Here is an 8,774-nt window from a genome sequence, read left to right as displayed (position 1 = left end):
TAATATGGGATTAGCAGCATTAGGGAGACCAGGAGCTAGAAACAATGAGGCCTTCTGACTTGATTTGAAGAAACACCTTTACACCCGTATAAAAACATAAAGCAGAGTCACACATTATATAAAGGCATCATAAGCACAGCTGAAGAAAGGGCATTCTTTAGAAAAACTGTTGTTTTGCAGAATGTTGTAGCTATTTATAAAGCAATGAGGTCTCAGCATACTGCACTGTCCTTCACACCACGTTTTTGTTTTGGTCTGCCTAGGCCATTACACGCCGGAACCTGTAATTTGCTTGTAATTTCCATGAGCAACATATCCCTATTAAATACAAAGGTAGCTGGCTGCAGTTCCTTTCAGTTCACCTGGACTCAGGGCTCCATCTGGCTCCTGGCAGGCTGTCATGAGAGCCCTCAGGTGTGTGAAGATGAGCACTGTCTGGTTGAGCACCAAACAGCTGGCCAAGCATGACCTTCTGCTTTCATATTTTACTTTTTTTGGGACTGAATCAAATATGTTGTTTGAAGCCTAGAACTAGGTGCCTCACCTGTATTGAGACCACCTGCTGATAGTTAATGGTTTTTAAAACACTGACCTCTTACATTGGCCACACGAAAACCCATAAAAATAAGAGGCAAAGATGGTAGAAGACAGGAGAGAAAACTATGGAGGTAATCATAGTCACAGTCTAAATGGGGGATATCACATGACATTAAAGTATGAGCAAATTCCTGTTTTAACCTTCATCACAAACACTGTGTCAAGTGCAAACACTGGAAACCAGAAAACTGGAAACACAGAGTTGTTTTCACAACTTATAGTAACTTGTGTTTTTCTCATCTAATGGCAGAAGGTTTCCAAAGCAAAGGTCAATTTAAAATTAATTATGCCTTTTTCTTTGTTCCATATCAAACAAAATGCCAGACTAAGCAGGACAGCAAAGTATAACAGCTGTTACTTTTTATTTAGTTGTTACTGGTATAATAGTAATAATTGGTGCTGGGTGGGGCATTTCATGAAGGTAAGGTGAGCCATTCATTTGAAAGCCTCAGGCTTCTTTTCTGCAACTAGTTATTACCTGTGAGAAAATACTGAAGGCTGTCACCAGCGTGGGTCAGTTAAATCCTATTTGCCTAACACTGCATCTCTCCACGCTCTGATTCAGAGTTGCATGCCTTTCTAATTGTTCATATCTCATCTTAGAATCTCGCCTACTGAAATCAGTTGTTGTCCATTAATCTCTTTCTTTCCTCTTTCTTCAAAAGTGAATGATGTGCTCTCCTAGCTGGAGAAATGCTTGACAGTGGGAATCCTGGAAGTACTGACAACACTATAGAATAAGAAAAGATTATTTTCTCAATAATTCATGACTTCATAATTTCTCATTACTTGGTTGTTTTTTTTTTTTTCAGCATTTGTCAGATATTCATCCTTCCTTTTGAATGCAAGTTTACCACAACCTCCTGTTAATTATCACTACAAACAGACCCTGCATGTTCAGCATTCTGAAGTGGAAATTGCAGAAAATGTTACTAACATTAGCAAACTTTTTTACACTTCAGGCCACTGGACCTGGTTCTTATTTGGCCAAGTCTTGTGATGCTCACACAGGTTGTAATTAGATGTTATTTTAGGAAAGCCAGCAGTGCTCCAGAGTTGCTCGGTAACAGCATCTTCAGCTCTGGAGAGGATCAGCTGAGAAGGGGCTGCTCTCTGATGCAGCCCATATCTTGTGTTTCAGGGCAAATGTGCTGCTGCATTCCCCTTCTGCTCCCAGGCTGTGGAATGGAGTCGGTCAGGACTTTACTGCTTGATGGTTTGCTCACAAACTTGATATAGTAATTAAGAAGCTGTTACTTTTTTATTAAATTATCTCACAGCTTTTTTACGTAGGTAATGAAAAAGCAACAACTCTTTTTAAGGTAGGATCTTTCCCCTCCTTTTGAAGATCTGTGTGCTATTTTAGAGCATTACTGGATTGAGAGGTATGATCATAGTTTGTGTAAAGTTAATGCCTAGAGCATTATATTGCCTCCTATTTCTGCTGCAAATTAATGTTCTCTTTCACTCTGTCCATTTCTTGCTGGTCCTTCTCATCTTTCTCAGCCGCGTCATAGCTGTACTGGATGCAGACAAACGTAGGATTAGGTGTCTAATTAGTTTATGTTGCCTTAAACATACTTGTTTACTTCTTGGCACTGGGGGAAGGGCAATCCAGAACCTAACTGCTGTCTCTCCTTTAAAAGCAGCCTGAGTCTGGGCAGACTGGAAAGAAAGGCCAGAATTTTCAACTACTTTTTTTGTTCCGCATGCCTGCATGCAGAGAAAGTTGAAAACTGAGTCTGTATTACTAAATATGAAATAATTTCTCATTTAGGGTTAGATCCAAAATATTTATTTCCAAACAATGACTCAGTGTAGACAGTCTGAAAGAACTTGCTTGAATTGTTATGGAAAAGCTAATAAACTGTAATTAATATATTTTGGAACTTTTCCATAGATCAGAACAGTTGCATTTTAAATATTTTTGGTTTAGGCAAAGTGAACTTTAAGCTATAACTTCCCTGCTTCCAATTGCACCCTTTGGCAGATCTAGCTGGAGAATTCAGCATGGTATTCCCACCACAAATTATTTTCACCTCAGACCTCAGTGCTGTTTCAAGTGTGGGAGCAGTAACGCAACAGTTTGTCTTCTTGTCAACCATTCACTGCAAAGTCAGTGGCTGCTTTTAAGCTACTGCTGAGAAGAGTTTGGACCAGGATTGCTTTTGGACTCTGCACTGAGGTTCTTGCAAGATCTATTCCAGCATCTCCAGTGTGAGAGCAGCCTGGCTGTGGGGACAAGAGCTTCAGAGAACAGCAAGACTGCTCCATGGAGGAGGATAGGTTGTAAGCTCAGGGAAGACAGGGGCAGTGCCCTCTGAGCAGGGTGAGTTGCAGAGTTAATTGACTAGAGCTTTCATCCTATAAAGTTTTTCTGAACATCTTCTCAGTTAATGTCACTGTCTTTACTGCCTGGAAGAAAGTTTATTAGTTTTGTAGTTTATCATAGAATTGTTAAGGTTGGAAAAGACTTCTAAGATCATCCAGTTCAACTGCCAACAGCTCCCCACCATGCCCATTAATCCATGTCCCTCTGTGCCACATCCATATGGTTCTTGAACACTTTGAGGGATGGTGACTCCACCACCTCCCTGGGCAGCCTGTGCCAGTGCATCACCACTCCTCCTAAGAAGTTTTTCCTGACACTCAGCCTGACCATCCCCTTAAGGCCATTGCCTCTTGTCATATTGCTGTTACCTGGGAGAAGAGGCCAACTGCCTTCTGGTAGTTTTAGAGAGCGATGTTTATGTTGTATTTATGAAGTGTTCTGAGAGCTTTAAATGAGAAGAAATGCACTGAAGTAAAGCAAAGCAAAGAAAGTATGCTGCAGTTGTATATACTAGAAAACTACTCAAGTGCTAAATAATGGAAATGAGACCCCTGCATACACATTGACCAGTCCTGCTGAGATGGCAACTTGGATGTCTTCTCCAGAGCCTAAGAACTTAATTTTAGTATTCAGTGATAGAGAGCACCTGCCCTCACATTGCTCACGCAGTGTATTTGTGAGGAAGCACTAGAAGGATAGTAGACAGGGGAAGATTACAGTTGCCTGCTGGAGTGTCAGGATGGCACCAGGAACACAACCAAGTTGTTAGACTGGAGGTCAGCATAACACTGGCCCCTCCGTAACACATGAAAGTTAAAAGAAATAGGTGGATCAAGAGGTAGTGGCTAGTTTGAAAGGGAGAGTGGATGAAAAGACATGGCTGCTGATAGTTTTTGCAATTGGAAACAGAACAATAAGTAGCTCAAATGTGTAATTTGTGTTCAAGAGCACTTATCCATGCCGGGACTCAGCATCTTGTATTTTTCATGTAAAATTAAGCAACAGTTAATGTTCCCTAGGTGCTATCAGCTGCCAGAACAATAATCCTATTCTAAGCTCCCCTTGTAAGATTCTCTCACGCCAGAAGGTGTGTTCACTAGAAGAAACTCAATACTAGAAAGATACTTAGATTATTTTAGAAGATGGAATCAGTGAATACTAAATCCCCAAATAAACTGACTTGCAAAATAGTCTTAGCTTTGTAAGTCATTACAAAAAATTGGGCTGGAAGCATTAAAACACTTTGCATTATGTGCACAAAATTTGTGCCTTCATCTTCCAAACCACTGTTTTTTGTTTTCCAAGTTTGCTGTGATCAAAGCTGGCTCTGTGCTCTCACTGCTCATGTGACAGCTGAAGATTCAGACTGGCCAGAAATAGGACAATCATGGGACTCAGTCTCTAGAGCTGCCTGAATCATAGGGGTAGAAAAGAGTCGTGAAGCATAGTAGGCTGCCTTCACATTGCTCAGCAAGTCAGAGGTTAACAAAGAACCTTATTCTTTGAAAAGATAATTGACACTGAAAACAAGTCAACCATCCCACAGCTAAGCCCTGGAGATCATCAATTTTCGTGAACAATAGCCAATGATGTTTAGGATTCACTGAGTTAAGTGGTTAATCCTATACAGAAAGCTGCATCCATAATGGCATTTCAATGGGGGGAATCCACCCAATTTGACCCCTAGAGAATTGCATCCTGCTGTTACACTGATGGATATGCTTATAAATACCATGGTAGCCATCAACAGATAATATCTTGAAGAGCTGAAAAGCCTCTTTCTATTAAATGATACATTGATCTTCATGAAACAGCAATTGCCCGGTTAATGAGCCATGGAAACCAGTCTGCTGTTTTTTTGCAGTGCGCTGTAGCCAAATGTAAGGAAGTTCCATATATTGTTTCATTTTTCATTTGGTAAAAGAAGTCTAAACAATTTTCTACAGTTCCTTTCTTCTGCCCATCATCCCCAGTAAGCCTGTTTCCTTGCCTTCTGATTGGGAAACCCAAAAGCAAATCAACATCCTCTTACTGTATACTGATCCAAACTTAGCATTTGCTCATCAGAAGAGTCCATCAATCACGACAGTTAGCACAAATTAGCAGTTCTCTTTGCATAAAGCAGTACCCTTACACGGCTGCAGAGAACTCAGCTTATGTTCCTTCTCCAGCACAGGTGGACACAGACAAACTTTAGCAATCACAGGATCACAGAATGGCCCGGGTTGGAAGGGAACTCAAGGATTGTGGATCTTCAACTCCCCACCACATGCAGGGCCACCAACCTTCCCATTTAATACTAGACCAGGCTGCCCAGGGCCCCATCCAACCTGGCCTTAAACACTTCCAGGGACGGGGCATCCACAACCTCTCTGGGCAGCCTGTTCCAGCACCTCACCACTCTCTCTGTAAAGTACTTCCTCCTGACATCCAACCTAAATCTTCCCTCCCTCAATTTAAAAACATTTCCCCTAGTTCTGCTGTTATCTACCCTTTCAAAGAGTTGATTCCCCTCCTGTTTGTAGGCTCCCGTTAGGTACTGAAAGGCTGCAATGAGGTCACCCTGCAGCCTTCTTTTCTCCAGGCTGAACAAGCCCAGCTCCCTTAGCCTGTCTTCATAAAATCACTGCTGTTTGTCCTCATCATTTTTTTTTTCCATCTTCATGCTTTCAGTGCAACTGCTCACAGTCCTGCTTTTTTTGTTTGTTTGTTTGTTTGTTTTTCTTTAAAGATCAAAAAGCCATCATCATGCAAGGCTTGACTCACAATTCTGTACTTCTTAGACCTTCTGGTATTGCATATATATAACACTATGCGCACATGCATAGTGCATAGACTTCAGTCCCTTTCTCCATGCTGCTTGTATAAAACCTCCATATCTGCATGCACGAACAACCCTCAGTGTGTCTTATTTCTGGTGCTTTAACCAGAAATTAAATTAAAACATGTTGCATGGCTTGAAGAGATTTTCCTTAGGATTTTTCTGTTTATTTCTTCATTGCATTTGTCCATTTGTTTCCCTTTTCTTCCATGTTGTTCTCTGGCTCTGTGCTCCCCATCTGCTGTCTTGCTGCAGATCCCATTGTTTCTCTGCATGGAGGACTGTGCAGTATCACTGCTGGCCAGGCCCCTAGACGTTGCTGCAGGACTGACTTGGAGGAGGTGCAGGAAACACTTTGCCTACCTGTCCTGGCTGGCAGCTGATGCTATTGGCAGTGGTCTTCCAGATATCACAAGGGCCTAAATGAGAAGGATTCGAAGAAAGGAGGGCTTCAGTCTCCCTCCAAAACCACACCCAGAGCTGCTCACAATGTGAGAATACAAAAGAAAGGGGGAATTAGAAGGCAGAATGATTTGGGTGCTCTCCTCCCTTCTTTCCTTTCTTTCACAAGATTTAGCCTTCTCTTCCTCACAGCACAATAGCTCTGTTTAGGGAGGGAAGTCCTGTCTTTAGCACTATACTTGGATGTTGTGGCTTAGAAATAGTCCTATGCTTGTCTAGGAGTGAACTAGCAAGAAAGAAGGGAACTTTACAGGCTCTTTGTTTCTAGACTGTGATGTTTTTGAACGTGAGACAGCCTTTTGCTTCAGATACTCTAGAAGGAGTTAAAGTGGAGCATCAGAAGATGATCATGCAATTCAACAGCTCTGCCTGCCCGGCTGCACTTACAGTTGGGTCTATCGAGCTCAGTGACTCAAAGAAATGAGCTATCATTAGCTCTGAAGAGCCAACACACTAAGAAAACAATTCTCCATTTTCAGCAGTATCAACAAAATTGTTTACCAAGTTCCAAAGAGTTATATTTTTGGCATCACTGTGGCCTGATTTGGCCTGTTGAACGTTACTTATGAGTAAGGAGGAAAGAACTTGACTTGACTCTCCGTTATAAAGCAGAATTTGTATGGTTGACAGCTAAAGAAAAACAAAGCAAACCAAGTTTTTTTGTATGTTTACCTCATCTGATCTGGAAAGACAATGACTATGAAGCCTGCTGACTTCCATCGGAGGGATGCGTACCGTCATGTTTTTAAACTGCGTCTCTGTCTCTCAGAACAACCAGAACTTGAGACACCCAAAAGGAAACACTTCTACATCTAGTTGTAAATGACCTATTCAGAGTCATACATGCTGTGGAGAAGTTGGAAGGCCTCAAACCTTTTTGCTAAGGAATTTCTGTCACAGACAAACCTCTTCTCTGTCATTTGAGGCCATGTTAGCTGCAGCTCTGCTGCAGTCTGTAGTCTCTTTGACAACGGAGTGCTGGATAGGTTTTCTAAAGGAATCATAGAATTGCAGATATTTCCAGGATTCAGTCTAGAAACAGATCTTCCTTTGGGGAAGGCTGCAACCACCCCTTTTTTCTGCTGTCTTGCTGAGTGAGGAGAGCCTCTGTCTCCTCACCGTGCAGACGTGGTAAGGGGACAGTTGCAGCTAAGGCTAAAATCTGAGCAGGTGGCAAGGTGAAAATGCTGCCAAGTGAATAAAGGGGCATGAGATCTTCACTCAGATTCTACAAAAATGGCACTGCTAGAATAGTTACCATCTTCAAACAGCCATGACCAGATGGCATTGCTGGCTGCACAGCTTAGGCTGGAAACAATAACCATGGCAGCACTGGCTTCATCCTGGCCACTGCCTCTGAAGGGCAGCGTGGAAAAGAGTGAGAGAATAGAAAGCAACAGTGGTAAAACAAAAAGCAGCCTAATGAATCATTCATACCAGGGATTTATACAGTATTTTACTAAGCCAAAGCACTGTGCAAAGCATTAGCTGATTAACATTAATTAATAATTCAGGTAATAAGTGAAGTGGAATGAAAATTGTTAGAGGAAGTGTGGACTGTGAAAGCTTCCTGAAATGATGAAATGATTTTGCTGTCTTTGATGGAAGGAAGAATGCCTTCCTTTAGGGTTGCAGTGTGTTCGGTGTGGGTGTAATTAGTGCAGTTTTAATAACCACCTGCTTAATTCCGTAGGATAGGAGATGACATGCAGCATAGCCAGCTCTATGTTTCAGTGCAGAGAATTATGACCAGCTTCAGTAAGAAATCTTATTCCTTCAGCTGCTCACTAGCGAGATGAATTTTTGCACATTCCTTTGCAAAACTTAGCATTTTCCATTGCAGGAAAATAGGGCATGGCTGTATATCTACTGCTTTATCTTAAGCAGTAGGGAAAAATAAAGCTGTTCTGTCAGGACACTGCAAGTGAAAGCCGAGTTTTTTAAGGGCTAAGTCATTCCTCTGCAGTAAGAAGATAGGAGTCTTTGGCAGAGAATTACTGTGCAACTTGATTCCTGGCCATGACGTATTTAGGCTTTCATTATCACCTGCTGCCCACACGTATGTGGCATAAACTCCTCAGAGAACCTGTGAAGAGATGCATCTTATGTTGGCTGACCTGGATCACTTCTTTGTTGATGAACCCTCAAAACTGCTGGAAGAAGTGTTTCATGCCAGAGCAGCGTTACCTCAGACTGAGCACATAGCACTGATTTCCCAAATTCAATGGCTGACATGTTGTAAGGTGTAAGTCGGGTTTTCAATGTACGTGCAACCTGATAAGTCAGTATCTTGTACAAGTACAATGCAAGCAATTGGTGCTGCAGATAAAACCACCAACTCCAAGAAAGCAGAGATTTAATAGACTGCTAATTGCTTTGATACCTTTGCTACCCGTCCTTATAAAAGACTACAAGTCTGTGTTTCCTTATGACTTGGGACACTGTCACTGTAAGCAAAGAAAGCTATCAGACCTCCTTTTTTCTTTTCTCTTTCCTCTGTCCAGTTCTCCTGGGGATGGAGTCCTGGCAGCTAGACCTACCCCAGGCTTTTGCCTTTTGTTT

This window comes from Phasianus colchicus, chromosome 1 (assembly GCF_987193195.1).
Source record: "Phasianus colchicus chromosome 1, bPhaCol1.hap1.1, whole genome shotgun sequence".
In the NCBI taxonomy this organism is placed as follows: Eukaryota; Metazoa; Chordata; class Aves; order Galliformes; family Phasianidae; genus Phasianus; species Phasianus colchicus.
Note: the sequence above shows the minus strand (reverse complement) of the source record.